Here is a 21,878-nt window from a genome sequence, read left to right as displayed (position 1 = left end):
GGCAGGGCGGGAGCACGGCTCCCGCTTTGCTTCATTGAAGCAAGAGCAGGGAATCCTGCTTTTGAGCAAGGGGAGCTGCATCCTTGCATCCAGCTCCCCTTGCTCAAAATCAATACTGACTCCCATAGGAGGCGGGGAGCCGGCAAGGACCCTGGGGTCATTGGGGCACCCCAATGGTCCCCAAGTGAGAGACCAGGCACCAGGGAAAGGAGTCCCCAGGGCCAGAAGTGTACCAGGAAGGGGGGCCACATGGCCCCCTCCCCTACAAATAAAAAATTGGGGAAAAAACATGGAAAACCGACCCCGGGGGATGGGATCCCAGGGGCAAATTGACCTGAGGAGGGAGGCCATGTGGCCACCCTCCCAAATAATAAATAAAATAAAAAGGCTGGCCAGGTCCCGGGGGATGGGGTCCTCGGGTCCATAATTGACCTCTGAAGGGGGACCATGTAGTCCCCCTCCCCAAATATATATACTTTTTTTAAAAGGCAGCCAGTCCTCGGGGTATGGGGTCCCCAGGGCCAAAAGTGGCCCAGGGAAGGGGGGCCATGCAGCCCCCCTCCCATAACAGACAAAACAAAAAAACAAAAAAAGGAACTGGCAACTCGCCAGAGGCCTTCCCCCTCCCTGCAGCACTCTGAAAATGCGCCCCCTGGCACATTTTAAGTTGGGGGATTAAGTCTCCTTGAATACTGAGGGTCCCTGGGGGCCAACTAGCCCACCAGGTACCTCCAGTATGCTCTACAGAGCTGCGTTGCAGAGAGGTGGTCTAAGGCCACACCCCTTTTCACACCTCTATGCAATGCAGCTCTGTGGCGCTTACTGGAGGGACCTGGTGGGCTAGTTGGCCCCCAGGGACCCTCAGGATTCAAGAGGACTTAATCCCCCAACGTACAATGCACCAGGGGGTGTGTTGGCACAGTGGTACAGGGAGGGGCGGGCTTGATATAAGAAGTGTGCCAACACCCCCCCTGGTGCGCTGTAATTTGGGGCATTAAGTCTCCTTCAATCCTGAGGCTCACTGGGGGCTAACTAGCCCACCAGGTATTTCAGTAAGCGCAACAGAGCTGTGTTGCAGAAAGGTGGTCCGAGGCCACGCCTTTTTTACACAACTCTGCAAACTGGACTTCTGATGCACTGCTGGTGGGGTGATTAAGTCCTCTTGTGTCCTGAGGACCTCAGGACACATGTGGACTTCATCTTCCGAACAGCAGTGTGCCAGAAGCCACGTTTGCAGCGTGGTGTAAAAAGGGGCGTGGCCTCGGATCACCTCTCTGCAAAGCAGCTCTGTGGCGCTTACTGGAGGTACCTAGTGGGCTAGTTGGCCCCAAGGGATCCTCAAGATTCAAGGGGACTTAATCCCTTAGTTTACAACACGCCAGGGGCTCATTTGCACAGTGGTGCAGGGAGGGGGTGGGGCCTAATATAAAAAAATTGCAATCTTGCTGTATGGGACTTACTGGAGGTAATTAAAGGGGTAGATGGCCCCCAAGGTTGACGTTGGGGGCTAACTACCCCTCCTGTTACCTCCAGTAAATCCCACACAGTGGGATTGCTAAAAGGTGTTTGGAGGCCACGCTCACCTTTCTCCACCACTCTGAAAACGAGACTGCTATGTTATAGTTCGAAATTAGCATTTAAAAACATTTGAACTTCACTGAAAAAAACCATAGGTTTCAGACATTTTATAGTTAGAAATTAGCATTTAAAAAACCTTAGAAATTCACAGTAAAAACCATAGGTTTCAGGGACGTTATATTTAGTTGGACATTTCACTCATACAAATCCATAGAAATTCTGCTGTTATAGTTAGTTCAGCTAACTATAACTTGCGCGCCCGCAATGCATGGCTGATGACGCCACATATTACATAATTCATGATATGGTCAGTGACATCACTGATGACATCACTGATGACATTTCAAATGGCATCACTAATGACATCACTGTTACATCATCCACATGAAAATCAGATGCACCTCCTCACACCCTGATATAACCTTTGATACACCCACTGTAAAATACAGACTACCATTTTCAAAACCATAGACACACCAACATCAGTTGCTACATACGCACTCACTAATTCATGCACACACATCCACTCATTCAACCGTACAATCACTCATACATGCAGTCACTCATCAATACAACACAATCACATGCACTCATACACCTATACAGACACTCACACATCACCAGTCTTCCATACAGTTACTCACACATCTAGACAGTCATGTTAATGTTAATAAAACTTTTAAAGCGCACGTATACCCTGGGGTGTCTTGGCGCTGAACTGGAGTAAGAACCTTTAGACATGGAAAAAGAGGGGACTAGTTTAAAAATAACCACGTTTAAAATGTTTTCCTGAAGGAAGAGAGAGAGTTAACCTCTCTCATGACCACATGAAGGGTATTCCTTTGTTTAGCTGCATAATAGGCCGTATTCCGACTTCCCCAGCTCACAGTTTGGATCTTGGGAACCAGCAATAATCTGGCATTTGTAGACCTTAACTGTCTGCCTGGGTGGTACCACGAAAAGAGGTGTTTCAAAGGTACCTGCCCTGCCCCATTCAATGTTTAATAGGCAAGGCAGAATACCTTAAACTTGGAACGTTGCACCACAGGCAACCAGTAGAGCTTCCGGATTTCTTCTTTAATAGATTGGTTCTTAGGTATATTCAATAGGAGCCTGGCTGCAGCGTTCTGCACCATCTGAAGTTTCATTAGATGTTGTTTCTGTAATCCAAAGTATAAACCATTACAGTAATCTAACTTGGGCAGCAGCATGGTGCCACAACTGTTTTTCTAAGATCATAGGGAATATATGGCAAAACATTCTAGAGTTTCTTCAACAGATAAAAAGAGGCTGAAACTGTGGCATTAGTTTGATGTGCGTAAGTAAGATTATTATCTATCAAAACTCCAAGGTTTTTAGCCTTCTCGACTGGTTCAGGGTTTTGTCCTTATTCGGCAGTCCACCACAGTCCGTTCCAATTTGGTTGAAGATTACCGAAGGTCACCACTTCGGTTTTATCAGAGTTAAGCTTTAGACAGTGTCTTCCCATCCAGAGGCTAATTTCCCTCATGCAGTGCTGAAACTGCACTGCCGTGGATTAAGTATTTTTATATGCTGTGACAACAATCTGCGTATCGTCGGCATAAGATGTCAAATTAAAGCCGAGCTGCTGTATTAAAGGTGCAAGTTCAGAAACATAGACATTACACAACGAGGGACTTAACGACGAGCCCTGAGGAACCCCACATTGTAGTACATATGGAGTTGCCTGATACTGATCAAGGGACACTCTCTGCTTTCTGCTCTTCAAAAATGATGATATGAAAGCAAGGGCATAGTACTTGATCCCTATGTGTTCAAGGCGTAGAAGCAATGTGTCATGGTGCACGATATCAAAGGTCGCTGACAAATCGAAGAGAATCTGAACAGCAGTTCCAACCTTTTCCATCGCTGCTCTGATCTCCTTGGTGACCTTGATAAGAGCTGTCTCCGTGTTATACCCTGAACGGAAGCCAAACTGGGAAGGGTCGAGCAATTCATTCTCCTGAATGAACTGAGTGAGTTGACTGTTCATTATGTTCTCGACTATTTTAGCGGGGAAAGGGAGCCTTGCAATAGGGCTATAGTTACTGGTTATGAAGTGGTCTAAATTGCCTTTTTTTAGAAGAGGGAGGATGACTGCATCTTTCCAGACTGCTGGGAAAGTCCCTGATAAAAACATGTAATTCAAAATGTTGGTTAAAATTGGGCTTACCTCCCCTGCCATGCTTTTAAGAACGGCCGGGGCGCAAGGGTCGGAGGGTGAGCCAGATTTAGTATCCTGAATACGTTTTTCCACGAGCTCATTAGATACTTGTGAAAAAGTCAGCAGCTCATTTTTTTGGGTCTCAGCAGTGGAAGACACTTCAGTTGCCTTATTGGAGGTGGCAGTAAAGATATTGTATATGCCATTGACTTTATTCCTGAAAGCACAGGCTATATCATCACATAAAGATCGGCTGCTCACTGATAATAAGCTATTGGGTAGAGTTGTAAGCTTCTTCACTACCTGAAATAGCTGCTTTACTGAATTTTTTGATGACTCTATCTGTTCGGTGAAGAAGGTCTTTTTCTCTGTTGCTAATACATTTTTATAGTTAGCTAGGACATGTTTATAGCTCTCTTTTCCCTCTGCTTCATAGTTCACTCTCCAACGCCTTTTCAGTCTGCGACATTTTTGTTTCTCCAGTCACAGAGCTTCCATGAGGCTGAGGGTTGGATACGATTCCCAGTGTTTTTACCATTTGGCACCGTCGCCGTGAAGGCATTGTTCAGCCAATCAGTATATTCCTCTACTGCTTGATCCACCTGTTTACTCAGACTCGGACGTGTCTGATTAGGTTTGTGTTCAAGCGTATTATCTATTTTATTCCATGCTTTACATTTTTTCCCTGTGCTTAGTAGTACAAGCTTCGCAAGCTTCAGGCATGATTCGGAGGGGTATTCAATTAGAACGAAGGAGTGACCTGACTAAGCGATAGGAAGGATATTTTTTACAATCATTCCAAGAACTGAGGTAAAAATACCATCCACAGTATGCCCTGCCTGGTGTGTGGGTTTATGTAGCAGCTGAGTAAGCCCCAGCGCGCCCAGAGATTCGGTAAACATTAATGTGTCTTTGTCTGAGAACAACTCAAGGTGTATATTAAAATCTCCCAGGATTATAAACCTTTTCATAGTAAAATGAGGTTCTAACAGTGAGTCTATATTGGTAAGGAAATTAGTCCTTGACCCCGGAGGATGATATACCAGAATACCCATGAAGATATTTTTCAGGTTTCATATGCATGGTAAAACATTAGTAAAAGCTTAGAAGCCTTTTCAAACAAACCGGGGAATGCCAGCTGCAGTTAGCTATTACTAACAGCATATGATATGGTAAAAAGTCAGGGTACATGGCATTTGTTTATTCATAAGTGTTGGGAGGAATGATAGGAGTCCTGCTGGTATATTGTGATAGACAAGAGAGGTGAGTTCTGGCAGGAATCCTGACTGTCCTCCTTCTGCTTGCCATCCAGCAAGCTCCGGCAGGTTACCCAGGGAGGCAATTTCCTCCTCGGTAGACTCCAGAGTGGCCTCCTCTAATGCCCCCTCCACCTGCAGCATGGAACAGTCAGCAGCCAGTTTCCCACACAAGGGGTGTGGGAAACACACAAGGAGGCCCTTCTCTCAGCTGTCTGGGACATTTTTCCAGGCTCCAGACCTCCTTGACTTCCCTCCTGGTCAGCCATTGAACTGGTGGTCACACAGACCCACTCAGGCAATCCCAACATTTCCAGTTCCAGGCAAGGTGCTCTATGTCAGTCCCTAACAGACAACCCACCGGCTTGGCAGAACTCACAGCAACTTTCAGTAGGTCTGAGACCCCCCATTCAAGGGGAATCAGAGCTACAGGGTAGTGGCTCTACTGGTTGCCTCTTACTACAGCCTTGTGGCATGTATTGGGAATGACTTGATCTGAGGACACCAGATGACATCTAACAGTAGTCATACTGGCTCCTGTTTACCTCAGAGCCTCCTCACTCTGCCCACTGATGGTGGTCTACTGCATATAATTGGGAGTATTGGAAGGCATGAAGGCTTTGGGCACCACCTCCCTGTCACCCAGGAACACTAGGATAATCTCACTGACCTTCTCCAGACTAACGGGGGCAATCTCCACCCCAACCACTACACTAGCCAACTCCAAAGTCCGTCCACCACTCAGGGGGCTCTGCCATCTTGGGGAACTTGAGATCAACCTTAGTGTGCCCATAGCCCATAGCACTTGGGGACAAGCTTGCTTGTGTTCTTATCTAGGAAGCAATTTCTTCTGATGGCCACTTTGAAAGGGGACCCTTTCCCCTGAGAACATTTTTGGAGCCTTAAGAGAACATTTTATCTCCCCCCTCTTTCTTCCGGTAGTAACCCTGACCACCTATTTGGGAGCCCCCCAGATGTCTTCTTGAACACTCTGGTGCTGACCCAGATGTACACCTTCTCCACAAGCTTCCTACTGTCTACCAGGTGCCAGAACAGCTTTGTAAAACAGATATTGAACATGCACTCCCTCAAAATTAGGTTGTACAGCCTAGTAAAATCATTCACTTTGCTTACCCTCACCAGTCATGCAGTGCAATGCTGGAATATTCTAGGAAGTCCACCCAGGACTGCTGTGGAAGGTTATGGCTGTCCCTGAACTTCTAACAATACTTCTCAGGGGTCAGCCCAAATTGTGTAAGAAGTATGACCTTCATGGGGCATGCTTGGTCCGGTCTTCTACCTCAAGTTTAAGGAGTGTTTTCCCTCCCCACCGTGGTCATGTACCTCTGCAAGCTGCCCCACTCCCCAGTACTTCTCTGGGACCTTGTGTATCCTCAGAGCTCCTTCATATACTGAGAACCATTGATCTATATAATTTTCCAACACATAACTGGTAAACAGGTCCTTGGGTATGCAGACCCCCATCTCTTAAGTGGGCACTGTTGGTATGCTGACACCAGTATGGCTGGACTCCATCTGTTTTGCTCTTAGGTCCAGCTCTCTGACACTGAGCTCACGGGCCATCCTCCTCTCCTCCATGGTCTCTTTTCCTCCATGGCTCTCTCTGGCTTAGCCTTTTCCTCCGGTTTTAACTTGGCCAGCTCGAGTTTTAGCTTCCTATCCTCCCTTCCATCCTCTAACTCCACTTGGAACAACGCCCTGGAGGATACAGTGCTCCCAGCCCCATCCAGGATTCTCTCTGGAGGGCAGCAGAGCTGTCCCTGCATGAAAGGTTGCCTTTCCTGATCCTGCTCCTCATCCTCACTTAAGTCCACATCCTCCTCATTGTCTTCACCATTATCCATCTGGAAATCCAGTTTGGTAGCCTTCCTGTAGCCCCCTCTGTTTGCAGAGTATCAGCAGCTCAGCCCTGCTGAAGTCATCAAAGTTGCACAGCTCCATGTTTGTGGTAAAGATAAATAGAGGTACGGGTACTTACATTTAGAAAAGGGGGAGAACAGCCAATAGAAAACTAAGAAGTTTACAATGGGGTCACTCAAATGTCAAATTATTTATCTGTGATTTTTGTGTAACTGAAATCCCTGCATGGTACAGCACAAACACAAGGCCTGATCCCCACCTCTGAACATCAATTGATCATTATATAATAGCACACTGGGTGTTGGATACTATTGTGCAACAGTAGACCTCATGATTTTCAAATTGATTGTAAAAATTCAAAAATTGAGAACTACACCCAATTATCGTTTCACCTTTGGAGGATAAAAAACATTGTTTTGTCATCATCTAATACAGTTGGAAGGAGTTATTGTCTTAGTTTGTATTTTACTAATGACGCAGGATTATATCATTGCAACAATATTCTATATGATAATTAATTAAGGATTTAAAATTGAAGTAACTTTACACATGCATTTGATAGGGTATTTAAATTGCAACCATATTGTACATGATACTAGTTAATGAATGTTAGCTTTATATATACAATTAGCAAATGTTTGTACAAGCGTAGGTCATTGGGAACCTTTGTTGATATTAAAAATAAAGATAGTCTGGAGTTTGATTTTCATTGATACTAGCGATTTTAATTTTAAAGAGTATGATGTGTATATGCATTATGAATAACATGAAATGAATAAGTTATTATTTTCATGAAGGGTATAAATTGAGTTGTTTTATTGATATGTCAACATAATGGTTACTTGTATAGGTGGATATAACACTGAGAATTTCCATATTGAGTTTGGAAACTTTGCACGAGTATAGTTAAATCGTCAAATGCATTTGAATTAGTTATGTTTCTTGAAAAAAGTATTCCTTATAGTACTGTGATAAGTTAAATAGAATTTGGCATTCTTTACCAGAGTTGGTGCTGGGAGTTTGGTTTTAAATTGTACATAGTGTTTTTAAATATGATGTATATATGAATGTATATAAATATGATTGTATATATATTCTTGTAGCCCTGAAGAAATCTCAATGGGGATAAAACACGTTGGCCATAGCTGCAATAAAAACAATTTTATGAGAAGACGAACAATAAAGAATTGAATACAAACAGCATAAATAGGACTTTTCTGTTGTTTTATTGAAACATGGACAATTGATTTACATTTCCACGGAATAATGTTGCATCTGAGATTTGAGTTGGAGTGCTGAGTAATATTGCGTCATATTTATGAACAAAAAGATTGCTAAATAGAGGGTCTATGGTGGCTGGTCCCTCATACTTGTGCACCCATATTTAGTATTTTTTTCTGTTGCCTTTAGGAACTAATTAAACAGACTGAGTTGACAGGTGGGAGTATTGGTTCCTCCAGCCATTGTTTTGAGGTTTTTTGTTAGCCATTGTCAGTCTATCCATCTCACGTTTGATTGGATTCCTAACCAGTTGTTGTGCGGATCTCAGTAATCAATGATTATTTTTATCATGACAAAAATGCAATCCGTCATTAATTCAATGTATTTTGGGTGTTTATAAGCCCCTTGTCAGCATAATCTTTCAGTGTCTCTGTAATGCAGTTCAAATTGCTTTATACAGGCTAAGTCGGAGTCCTTGCAGCGATTCCAAAATTCACAGCGTCCTCGTTCCTCTTTCGAAGGTGTTGCTTTTCAAGTCTCAAAGTTTCAATTGAACATCCTCTCAGAAGAGTGTTTCGGTGGCCAACGTTGTGACCACAAAGTTGACCACTGAGGTCTTTTTTTGAGGGTCAAGTGATTCTAATTTTGGTTGGTATCAGGTGTTAAAAAAAGTATTGTAGAAATACTCCAATCTCAGCTTGTGTTCACCCTGACATTTCACTTGTCAAAAGCAGGCAAATTGTGGATAAAAGCTCTCTGGGCAACACGGAAAAACGTGCTGGGTTTGGTAGGGAAACGCTGATCACAGCTGTAATTCTGCATTTCTGATGGGCTAACCTATAGGGGAAAGATCCTTTACAACGCGGTGTTTACACCGCATGACCTTTACTACGCAGGCATTACAACGCAAGTCATTACTACGACTTGCGCTGGATGACGCTCTTGGTTAAGGAATAGTTTGATTTTCTATTCCAACACCTTCCCTACTGTTACGTGGGCTGGAGTTGGAATAGAAAATTAAATTCATCCTCAATCCAGCGCCCTCCAACGCAAGTCGTTGTAACGACTTGCATTGTGAAAACCGCGTTGTAAAGTACCGCGATCAAAATGATCGCGTTGTACTGACGTACATCCACCTATACTGGGTCAGAATTACCGAAAGTTCATTTATAAGAATAATGATGCCAGACTCTTGTATATAATGTTTAATTGGTACAGATGTCTCTTTCCTCCTTAGTAAAAATCTGTTTCCTCAAAAGCAGGATGATCTTCACAGCAAATTAGGAACTCTGAATCCCAACTGGATCATATCTGACAGGTGATGCAAGGGCAAGAGGGTTGTACTCTGGAAGTTCCTTCTATTTATGCTCCTTATGTTTGTGGGCATGTGTGAATTTGGAACTTTGCACAGCATACATTTCCCCTGCACAATGGCTCACAATGAAGTTATGATGTTCACTGGATCTGGGAATGTTGATTTACAAATATTAAATTTGCATGTATACATTCACGCTTACGCCACTGGTGCAGCAAAACTTGAGGCCTACCCCTGCAAGGTAAATGGAGGGGCCCCCCTCCAGAATTAATCGCTAGCTCCCAGGTCAGGGAACTGATCCGAGGGGGCCCCTGATGCTTGAGGTCCCCCCTCACCATGTGGTCTGCAGGGCCCTATGTTACGCCACGGGTTTACACCAATCATCCCATGGGAATAAGACACAAATAAGGGCAGTCAAAGCCCATGCAGGTTAGAGCAGTGGGGCTGGGTGGGGGTGGGGGGGTGATTTCAAATGACGACAAAGGGAAAATTTATAATTTATTTAATTTCCCCTCATCGTCGTCTGTTGAATCATCCGTCCCACCCGTCCCAGCCCCATCACTCTTACCTGCACGGGCCACGGCTGAAATAGTGGTAGATTAGCAGATGCTTATGTATTACAGTGGAACTCATCTTGATCACCTATAAAACAGAATATAAAACCTGGTTGTGGACTTTCAGGGCACTACTTTTTTTTAAGTTATATTTTTAAATTTACATTGTTTTTATTTTCTATAGCCTATGTCCATCTGCACAATCTGAGGATTACAACAATGTATTGGGTGTGTGGATTGGCGCTGTGGTTCCCGACTTTACCTTGCCAAAAGGTTTGTGTTCTCTCTTTATAATAGCAGTATAGATTCCACTCAGACTTCTCTCTTTCTGACTCCAACCAAAATAGTTTATACCTTTATAAATATGGTTTTAAGTCTTTTAGGGAGGGGTCATTACATTATTGTAACCCTTTTTTATATAACATAATTAAAATATATTCCCTTTGTTTATGGTCAATGCCATTTTCTTCAAGCAGTTCAAAAATAAAACACTTCCGGATTGGCTCTCTGCTTCCACTTCCTGTTTAGTTTGTAAAAGAATAAGTGCCAGGGTCCAAGGTTTTGCTAGGAAGTCCGCTGCACCCACAGCCACATTTTGAGGTTACTGAATACCAAGCTGTCTACCCTCGAATCCCCTTCATGCCTCTTTCATCCACCATCACACATTCCCTGTCCCATTTACCTGACTTCTGCTGATTCCTTTTCATCCCTGCTTACTGCCTTCGTGTTTCTCTCCCCCTTCATTTCCAGTTTTCTGCCTTTTTCTCTCTGCTATACAGTCAAATGTAGTCATTATTCATTTAATTGTGTCATAAAACACTTGCGACCTTTGGCTGGAAGTTGTGATTGCCATGTACCTCGCTATTGCACTGTAGTGTGCTTGCATGATGAGTGGCAAACTTCAATTAACTTACAATAGTGCTCATTTATGTTGTTGACATTTACGAGTCAGATTGACTAGATGACAGTGTCCCCAACAGGTTCCAGTCTAAATGTATATTTGTCCCACAAAATTAAGCTTTCTTCCTAAATCTTTTTATATTGATAGGACTGCACTTTTTAGGCTAAAAGTTTTATCAATTTGCCATGGTCAAAAGATCTTGCTTGGGAAAAGAAGAGTGGTTACGGCCTGTCTCTCTCCTCGCTAGTATTTCAGATTGAGCATTTTGCCCACTAATTTTTTGCCAGTAAACTGAACCAAGAACGTTGCAAGCTGGCACAAACTGTGCTTCATAAGGGGCAAAACAAGATAGAAACTATTTACCCGGATGCCAGGTAAATAATACATTTCTTCTGCTATGCTTCATAAGGGGCAAAACAAGATAGAAGCTATTTACCCGGACGCCAGGTAAATAATACATTTCTTCTGCTATTTACTAGGCAGCTGTCTAAATAGTAGAAATTATTTAGTGTTTGACTGGTTGCCTTGCAAATAGCAGAAAAACTTCACAATTTACTTAGCCGCTGGCTTAACAATAGAGATATTGAACTGTTTAGCTGGCGTACGTGCATATAGCAGAAAAACGTCACTATTTACCTGGCCACTGGTTAAATAGTAGAGGCTTTGCACTGTTCATCTGTCAGCTGTGCATATAGCAGGAAAACCTAAATATCTACCTGACTGCTGGTTGAATAGCAGAGATTCTCTTCTGTTTGGCAGGATGCTGTGCAAATAGAAGAAAAACATCACTATGTACCCGACCTTGGGCTAAACAGTATAGATTCTGCACTGTTTGTCCAGAATCTGTGTAAACAGTAGAAAAACATCATTATTAACCCTAGGCGTAGTGGGCGTAGCGGGGCTACGCGGAGGGCCATGGAGTTGAGCATAAACTCACGAGAAGTGTGGATGCGGGGGGCGTGCATGCATGCGCAGATTTCCTAGAGACGGCGATGAGGAGGAAGAGGGGAGCCCGGGGACGCTACAGCCAAGGTAAGTGGTTTTATTTTACTTAAAAAGTATTTTTATTTAATTTGTAATCAATTGTTAATAGGGGCGTGGGAGACAGGGGCTGGCCAACTTCGCTCCTCTGTGGAGTGTGTGCAGAGATTTGCCTTCTCCGTGGAAAGCTGAGTAGGCAAATCTCCGCATACTCCGCGGGCAGAGCGCAGTTCTCCGCCCACGGTTAATCACTATATTCTTGGTCACTGTCTAAACAGTAGAGATTATGCACTGTTTGGCAAGCGGATTTTGGAAAACTTCTCCCCCTAAAGGGTCCAACATTCTGTACTGAGAGACCCTTTCCCCTTGGCAAATTAGCTACCACCCAACTTTGGGGTCATTAGCTCTTCTATCGTTTGTGACAAGAATTGCAGTCAACAACTATCAATAAATTCCTTTCTGAATTGGAAAGGGTTAAGAGGAAACCCTTTTTATGTATCCTGCAATTTGCAATTCAGAAACAATTGTAAATGTCCTTGTACTAGTCTGAAGACCTTTTCAACTCATAAAAACATGTTTTGTCCTTAATGACAAGTAGTTTTGTGGTCACAAACCTTGTGATTTTGTGAGAAGAGGCCCTTAGTGCCAAAAGTTGCTTAGATACAGTCACTAACTTATATTCTGTAAGTCCTAAAATGTTGAAGGTTTCTGAGTTATTTTGACAGGCTTGGCACAGAGTGCTACTGCATTATTCCGTGGGCCAAGGCATTGCGGCTTGGGTGGCCCTTTTGCTCATGCTCTACAAATGCTCCTACTCCTTTACATTTTCCTGGAGATGCAAGACTATCTAAAGCTGGTTACTCTTCTAGAGCTATATACTTGCTCTCACTCACAAAGCCATGGGAATGTACAAGGGCCAGATATAGGATCATCTAAACGCTCCATGTTATGAGAACACCTAATTTCTGCAGGAAATCAGTGCATTCTGGATGCAACTCACAGAGATTTTTATTCATTTGCTTTATTACAAATATTGTATTGTAAGACACTGAATTAACACAGACATTTTGTTACCTCCATTCTTGTGACCTACCGATTGTTCGTTTGACAGTTTTACTTTATGTTAATTTTGCAGACATTGGTTGTGGATTCTGGTACAGTTCAATTAAACAAATCTGACTAGATCACCTGAAAACAATTTTTTGTAAAAGCAAAAAACAGAAATGGAGATGTTGTATCCCAGTAACATAGAGCCATCTAATATTTAGGGTAATTTTTAATCAAAATAGAAAAAATGCATAGTGCTCCTCATGAAGTGTAATTGAAAGGCTTCATTCCAATCTCATGACAGAAGTGAGAAAAACGATAAGCCTGATTTAGAGTTTCAAGGACGGAGTTAACTCTGTCAGGATGGCAGAGGACCATACCGCCAACATCTTGAGGGACCTCCACCCACAACATTTAGTTGTCCACTGGCTGTGTGGACAACTCTCTACATTGACAGGAAATGCTGTCATGGAGGTTCTTGTCTAGGCACGAAACATTTGAAGGACAGGACAGTCAGACACGATGGCCAGCCAGCAAACATTTTAAAAAATTATTTTTTTAAAAAAAACAAACTCTCAAAGCAGGAGTTTATTTTTGAAAAACAAAAACAATGAATGGTTCCACACACTGGGAGACTACTCCCAGGGTGTAACAGGGTCATTTTTTTCCTGTTCCTCACAACCAGGTTTTACTCTAACTGAGGTAAATGGTATTCAGTTCTTCCTTTGACGGCCCATACTTTTTCGGGTCATTGGAGAAAGTATTCTGTAGAGAAGCTATAAGCAAAAGTATTCTTTTACCCATTAAATCAGAGAATACCATAAAGACAAAGAAGAAAAGAAACTCACAGAAATTTGTATTCATTGACTTTATTACAAATATTGTAAAAAAAGAAGACACTGAATTAACACATTTTGTTACCTCCATTCATGTGACCTACTGATTGATCATTTGACAGTTTTACTTTAATACTAATTTTGCAGACATTGGATGTGGGTCCAATATTGAGATTTTAGATTTTTGATTTGAGGTGTTTCTCTTTCATATATAGGTTTCTGGCTGTCACTTAGACACTGCCTTTATGCAAGGTGATGGCTCTCACAGCAGTAGCAATAGTGATAACTTCAAGCAGAAGTATCCAAAATAAGGACACAATGAAGCATGAGATCTCAGCACCTGATTGTCATCTGCTTTCTGAGTAGTCATCAGGCACAGATAAAAGAGCAGCCTTGCTCAGAAGCTTTGGCACCTTTATCAAGAGAAAACTGGGATCTGCCCCTTACTTCTACCATCTATCCTATTGTGTCACTCAGGAAGAACCAAGCAGCAGCCCACTGCTAAAAAGGACCTCACAGAATTTTATGGGCAGCCTTGTCTCAATTCTCCCTAACTGCAGTTGTGAGTCTCCACCCTCTACCCACAGAGTTGAAGTCAATATACTCTCACTGTGTGGGAAAGCTATATCTAATTTCCACCACATCATGTAAAATGCCTCCAACTAGTCCATGCACTACGACTTTTGTCACAGAGGGAGTCTTACTACTATGCACTTACAGGCAGATTACTAAGGCCTTGTGTTGCCCTAGTATCAAGCAAGGTGAAGCACGGCAACACAAGCCCTTACATTGGATTTACTAAACCACACAAAACCACTGTGCGTGGCTTTGCGTGGCTTAGTAAATCCAGAGTACCACAAGGCAGTGCAAATTACAACCTTGCATTGCCCTTTGTTGAGAAGGTGATTCATGGGTGGAGCATGGATGGGCGTTCTCATGCATCCACCCATGGATTTTAACCCCTCCCATGCTCATGACAAGCTCAGCTCATTATGAGCCACGGTGGCCGTGTGCTCATGATGAGCTGAGCTCGTCATGACAGCCGCAACACTCGCACCCGGGGCTAATTCCCCCGCTGTGCTTAGCGTTCTAAAATAACGGGTTTGGGCGTTACAAGCTCAGCTTGTAGAGTAGTTCTTACATTCCCAATAGGCTCTGCGTATTGGAATAATATATCCTATAGATGTGACGTAAGACTTATGTCTACTAGGTCTCTATCGGAATATATTAGACTTAATTGTGAGTGCCAGCTAGCTCAGAGGTCATTAGAAACTTTCTCGAACTCAAAAGAAGGGATTTAGTTTCTGACTACCGCATAAACATGACAACTTTGTTTCGCCAAGATAAAACTGATCTTCAGAGTTGTGGAAACAATAGATAGATATTTCACTCAGTCAATCATGAATGCTTTGTTTCAGCAGAGGTTCAGAGAAATAGATAGATGGGCGTTTTCTTTAAAAGGATTTATTGAACAGTCTTCTTTCTCAAGCATAAGAAATGAACTGTTACACTCGTCAAACTGGTTGCAAAATATAATGCATACAGTAGAAAGAGTAGAATAAAATAATACTGTAAGAGCATTGTATGGTTCCAAAACCATAGATAAGAACATACATAAATAACAGAGGCTAAAAGTACTCAACTGGTGCTTTCTAAAATACGCCTACCCCATGTACCTGACCTAAGCTTAGTACGAGGGAAGAAGTAAGTGAGGTATAGCATAAATGTAGTATTCTTTGCCAAGAATCTGTCCAAGATTTCTCTTAAGGTCTAATCAGCTCCGTACCTTGATTTGGAATGAAGAAGGTCAGGCTCAGGACCCGATTTCCTAACAACCCGTAAGGGTAGCTTGGAAACACTGGAGCTGGATTTCTCGGCAGGAGAAAACACATTGTCTCTCTCAGTGCCTCTGCTGGAGGGTCGGCTTCCTTCGGCACTTGTAGTAGCAGGGTGCGCCGGGCAAGTAGATAGTCGAACTGCTCCAAACCACTGTGTGCTTGCTATGGCAAGTGTGGGCATATTTATACCTTGAAGGTGCTGATATTGACGTAAAGGTGAACATAACAATGTCATCAAAGCCTCTCAGTTCTTTGAAAACTCAGTGAGTTCTTGGACAAGTCAGTATTCGAGCAAGGCGAAGTCCCTAGCTACTGAAGCTGAGTTTTCCAAGAAATCGTTGTGGATTTTCGGAACTAATGGAAGTAGCCCTGCCGTATTTGGACTGCATGAGCTATGTCTAAATATGGTTATGATTCTTATGCCTACATAAGGATATGGTGATTTATACCTATATAAGGTCATGAATCGGGAAAATTACAATAGGGTCCTAAAATGTTACACAACAAGCTCGTCATGAGCACACGGCCACCGTGGCTCATGAAGAGCTGAGCTCGTCATGAGCACCGGGGCGCTGTGCGCGGCCCCTACCCCCCAGCACAGCGGGGGAAATAGCCCCGCAGGCAAGGGGTTAACACAATCCCAGATTTACTAATGAGAGTAAACATTGCATTGTGTTGAAATGATACGCCATTCCCAAGTGAGGCTTCATGTTACTTCCTCTTTCTATTCCTGCTTCATTATGCAGTATGCACAGAAAGAAGAAAATGTCTCAAAGGATTGTTTTTGTGTACGAAGGTGTCCTTCCCTGCACAAAAATAATTCTACTCATAAGAAGACACTCTTGCACCATGGTTCAAGTGTGCCTGTTTTGGCACTAGATAGCACACAGTGTGCCAGCCCAGGGAGAGAGTAGAAATACTGTCTATTTTAGTACGTCATATTCTAGTAGATATGACACATTTCTGCTCTCTTCCTGTCATGCAACAAGGTGCAGCAAGTTGTCTGCCTGCCTTGCTGTGCATGTCTTCCTAATAAATCTGCCCCTTGCTACATACCCACCTCACATATACACACATAGAACGTCAGTGTAAAGATCTGGGGGAGTCACACAGAATCTCTCTTTGGGCCATCTGAGATGATTTATCTGTAGCCTCCATCACCCCTCACACACTTCCTGCTATCCTTCACAGACTACACTCATTTAACCCATCTACCATTAAACTCCTCTGCCAAGTTTCAGTCCCGCACCCTCAAATCCATCCTCAGACTACTGTGTTAGCATCAGACCACATCAACTGCACTCAGAGGTCAGTGTGTAACAGCCCTGCCTATTTAAACATTATGCATGCTCTGATTCGTCAGCAAAAACCCACCAGCTCTATAAGTCCTCCTACAAGTTCTCCTTTTTAGGTTGTTTTGGTTCTTCTGATCCTCATCCTGGCCCTGGTCTAACTAGTTCTAGTCATTCTGGTTCTGGTTTCCTGAATCTGGGGGTCTTCGTTGTTGTACTTCCTGACCCTGATCTTCCTTGGCCTGCTCCTCGTTCATCATTGTATTAGCCCTTCGAGGGCCTCCTGAGCATGGTACTATTGATCCGCATCCAGACCCTGCTAGTCTAAAGAGTCCTTCTCCATCTAGCCCTGTTGTCCTAGTTCTGATAGGGCTAGCACTCCTAGTCTTTTTTTTTAGTTTGGGTTGTCCTGATTCTCATTTCCCTGGTCCTTGTGGTCCACCAGGTACTGCTTCCACTGGTCTTGGTCCTCATTATTAGGTCCTATTGGTTGGGGCCTGATAATTTTGGTCCTGGTCTGGTCCCATTTTTCTTCATGGCTCTGGTTGTCCTGGTTCCCATGATCCTCACCAGCCTGGTCTAATACCTCAGTTCCTAGTCTTCCTGCTCCACCGGGACCTGCAGGTCCTGGCCGCTTGGTTCTGACCTCTTTAGTCCTCCTAGCCCTGTTCCTAGTCCACCTTATTCTGATCCTTCTAGTCCACCTAATCCTCCCCCATCCGGTCCCTGGTCTTAATGGCCTTAGTCCAACTTCTCTTGACCTTAAATGTTTTCTCGGTACTCCTCCAGCATGCCATAATACTCTTGGCCCTGGTCCTCCTGCTTGCTGTCATATTGGACAAACTTGTCCACTTTATCCTGATCGTCCTTGTTCAGGTCATCCTGTTCTTAGCTGTTCTGGGCCACCCAGCTAAGGCATCATGGATTCTGTCATCCTGGCCTTTCTTGCCCTGGTCCTCCTTTCCTCCTCCTCATTCTTCTGATTGTCCTAGTATGACTGGACCTGATATTCCCTGCCTTTGTGCATCTGTAAACTCAGATTCCTTGTCCCCTTGGTTGTGGTCTATATTGTCCTCATTGTCCTAGCCCTCCTCCTCTTTATTCTTCAGGCTATGTTTGCCCAGTCTTTCTCACTGTTAGTCTGGTTTGCCTAGCAATAGTCTTCCTACTCCTAGTCCTCCAGTCAGTGTTCTCTTCCTGGTTTTGTGCCCACTAGTTTTGTTTTAGGTTCTCCTTGTTTGTGTCTTTATATGCCTAATTCTCTTCAGTCTGGTCCGTTTGGCATTCCTGGTCCTTTCAGTCCCCCTTCACCTATCTTTTTCTTTTCTTTCCTGATTCTCTTGTCCCTCACCCATTTAGCCTGGTTCTTCTGATCCTTCTCACCCTGCTCACTTGATTCTGAGTGCATTAGTTCCTGGGCCTGCTGGTCCCCTTGGTATACCTGGCCTCTTGTGTCCTGGCTCTCTTAGGCCTTGCTCTTTTAGCTCTCGTCTTCCTGATTTTGGATCAGCCTTGTCCTCCTAGTCGTGTGCCTTGTCCTCTTGGTCCTTCTGCCATTGCATCTGATGGTCTGGGCCCTCTTGGCCCTGGTTCTTTTTGTTTGGGTCCTTCTAAGTCTTGTAATTTCGGTCCTGGTCCTCCAGGACATCCAGGTCCAGCCCTCTTAGTCTTCCTGGCTCTGGCTGTTCTGGTCTTTCTGATTTTCCCCAGACTGGTCCTCCTAACTCCAGGTCCTGGTCTTTCTGCTCCACTGTGTACTCTGGGCCCTGGCCATATAGTCATGATCCCCCTGGTACTTCTGGACTTGTTTGTGGTTCTTTTGGTGCTGATCCTTCTAACCCTCCTTGCTGCAGTACTGATCATACTGCTTCTGGTCCTCCTGGTATTTTTGATACTGCACCCTCATCTTCTTTGTTCATTCTGGCCCCCAGTCCTATTGACCTGAATCTTATCTTCCTGGATCTGGTCCTGATTAATTTGGCCCTGGTCTTCCTACTGCTTATTCCCATTCTGCTGCACAAACTCCTCATTGTCCTCTTGTATCTGGTCCTCCTGGGCCTAGCCATACTGTTGCTCATCTACCTTGCCATCTTATTCTTAGACCTGTCTTCTGGACCTCCAGGCTTTGATTACTCTGGTCCTGATATCCCTGGTCCTGATCCTCTTGATGCTCCCTTTCCTCCTCCCACTGGTCCTTTTGGTCCTGGTACTTAACATCCTGATTCGCTTTGCCCTGATCTTCCTGGTGCCCTTTGTCATTTATTTACTGGTCCTATTCGAATATGTCCTTCTGTCTCTGGCTGCCTGTGTCCCTGGTCTCAGCTACTTGAAACTCCTGGCCAATGTAATGTTATTCATGTTTTTCAAAATCTGTGTCCTTCTCGAGATTATGTGTCCATAGCCCCTGATCCTTTTGGTCCCGTTTCTTAAAAGTTTGGTTTCTACTGGACCTAACCCACCTACTATCTTAGTCTTGTCCCCTTGGTCCTGATTGTCCTGGTTCTTTTTGTCCTATTGTGTTTGTTATTATAAACTCTGCCTTTTGGCCATCATGGCCCTTCCTGGTTCCCCCAGTCTTCGATCATTTTGCCTGGTTCTTTTGCGATCCTCTTGGTCCTCCTAGTCATCTTGTCCTGTGTAGCCTCACATTCAACCTTCTAGCCCTGATACTACAGGTCCTGTTCAATCTTTCTTATTTTGTCTGGCACTCTAAGGCTTTGTCCTCCTGTTTTGGATTGTCCTCGTTCTCATGGATCCTGTTCCATGCCCATTTAATCCAACTGGTAATACAGCCATTTTTCCTCTGGGCCTTCCAGATGCTTGTTGGCCTTCTTAACACAAATCCTTCTCACTCTGTCCTGTGACTTGTAATGATTGCTCTGCCACACTTGTGAATCCGAGCCCTGATCCCCTAGGTCCTGATCTTAATGACCCTCTTAGCCCTGTTTCCGGATATCCTGGTAATGATTCTTTTAGTTTAGCTAGTCCTCTTGCTTTGCTCTTCTGGGTACCCTTGGCACTGCCCCATTCATCTTGCTAATCCCTGTCCTGATTATCGTAGTATCCTGATTTTAGACTTGGCATCTTTGGCGTGGTTTCTCCTGACTTTTGTTCTCTATCTCCTGTATTTTTGATGCTGTGCTGGATTTCGTATTTGCTGGCTTAGATGCTTTGGGCATTTTGCCACTGCTGATCAGTGTCAAAGTGCAAGTGCTTCCTGTGTACATTGTTATTATGATTGGTTCTCTCTGATTGGCATATTTGATTCACTACTAGGTCTCTAGTAATATGCAATAGGTGTGCTAGGGCTGGTAAATCAAATGCTAGTAGTGGACCTGCAGCACTGATTGTGTCACCCACATGAGTAGCTCTGAAAAGGTAACTCAGACCTGCCACTGCAGTGTCTGTGCGCAGTTATTAACTGCCATGTCGACTTGGCAAGTGCACCCACTTGCCAGGCCCTAACCTTCCCTTTTCTTACATGTTAGTCACCCCTAAGGTAGGCCCAGGGTACCCCTCTGGAAAGGGTACAGTGTATGTGAAAGGCAGGACATGCCCTGATGTGTGTGGCATGTCCTGATAGTGAACTACTGCTAATTTAGTTTTTCCGTATTGAAAGGCTATCTATTCCCATGGGATAGAATGGGGAGTTTGCTCATAACATCTTATAAAACATAACTGCCCACGGGAACAAGATAGGAAAATGAAGTTTGATATGCCTTAATTCAGAATGTCATTATGCATCTTTTAGTCAGGATGATTTTTACATTCTGTGTTTCACAATACCACTTTTAGAATGTAGGTATTTACTTACTCAGCCATCCAGTGTACTTCCGCTAGGATGTGGATTGACTGTCTGGGTTTGGAGTGTCAGGAACTGGGGAGGAGCAGTGGCTTCAAAGAGCCTGATGAGTCAGGGCTGGGCTGAATAGACCTGGGCGGCATTTAGAGTAGGGGAAGGAGATTACCTTTCACCTGAATGGGCCTGGTCTGCCTTCCATAATGCTGTCTCCACCTCCTGCTGGGCAGCAGCGCCAGAGAGGACAGACTGATTTTGGTTGGGCACACACACTCTCCACCTTCAGAGAACAAAGACATTTACTGTATAAAAAGAAAGAGGGGCTCAGACCCCAGAACTTCTGGAATCAAGAGGAACCTTTGCCAAGGAGAAGAGCTGGAGAAACTGAGGAGAAATACTACCCTTCCTGTGTGTCTGGGGTTGGCCTGCAGTTGTTGTATCTGCCAAGTAAAGGAGAAGGACTTTGCTGTGTCCCCTGCTTGAAGAAATTCTCCAAGAGCTTCAGTAGAGCTTGCCTCCAGTTTTGAAGACTCAGGAACAAAAAGACTTCACCCCCAGCTCCCCTAAATTTCCTTGGTAGGAGTTCTTACCTGCCAAGAAGTGCCTGTGACTGTGTGAGGCCTCTGGAAGTTGTTTCTGCTGCTGGGAGTTGGAAAGCAATGCAACAACAAGAATATAGATGCATTGCTCTTCTTGCGTCAGTTGTCTGATCCAACGCTGTGGTGCGAGAAGAATCTCCATATATCGCTGCTGAAATCGATGCAGCTCCTGTCGCTGCTACAAGAATCAACGCATCCAGGGATTGCGCCTGAAGAAATCGATGCAGTGGCGCTCATTGGCCGCCGCATCATTTGCAGACGCATCATGGATTTCCATGCATTGTCTCTTTGAGGCAAGTTTTCCCCGATGCATCACCCACGGATCGGAGTCGTCTCAGAATCGGTGCATCGCTTCCCCTTACAGACCGGACTCAAAGCACCGCTCCCCTGTGCCCAGCGGAACTGTTGCATCGCATCCACAAAGGTCTCAGGAATCAACACATCTCTTTGCTGCGGCTGTTTGGCTTGGTGAATTTTGTCACTAATGGCCATATGTATCAACATACCCTTTTGTGATTTCTTAATAGCGATTTTTAAGGAATCGCTATTTAGAAATCGCAAAATGGTATGTATGTAGAAAACCGCTTCTTTTTAG

This window comes from Lissotriton vulgaris, chromosome 9, assembly GCF_964263255.1.
Source record: "Lissotriton vulgaris chromosome 9, aLisVul1.2, whole genome shotgun sequence".
Taxonomy (NCBI): domain Eukaryota; kingdom Metazoa; phylum Chordata; class Amphibia; order Caudata; family Salamandridae; genus Lissotriton; species Lissotriton vulgaris.
This window is presented reverse-complemented; position numbering follows the sequence as displayed.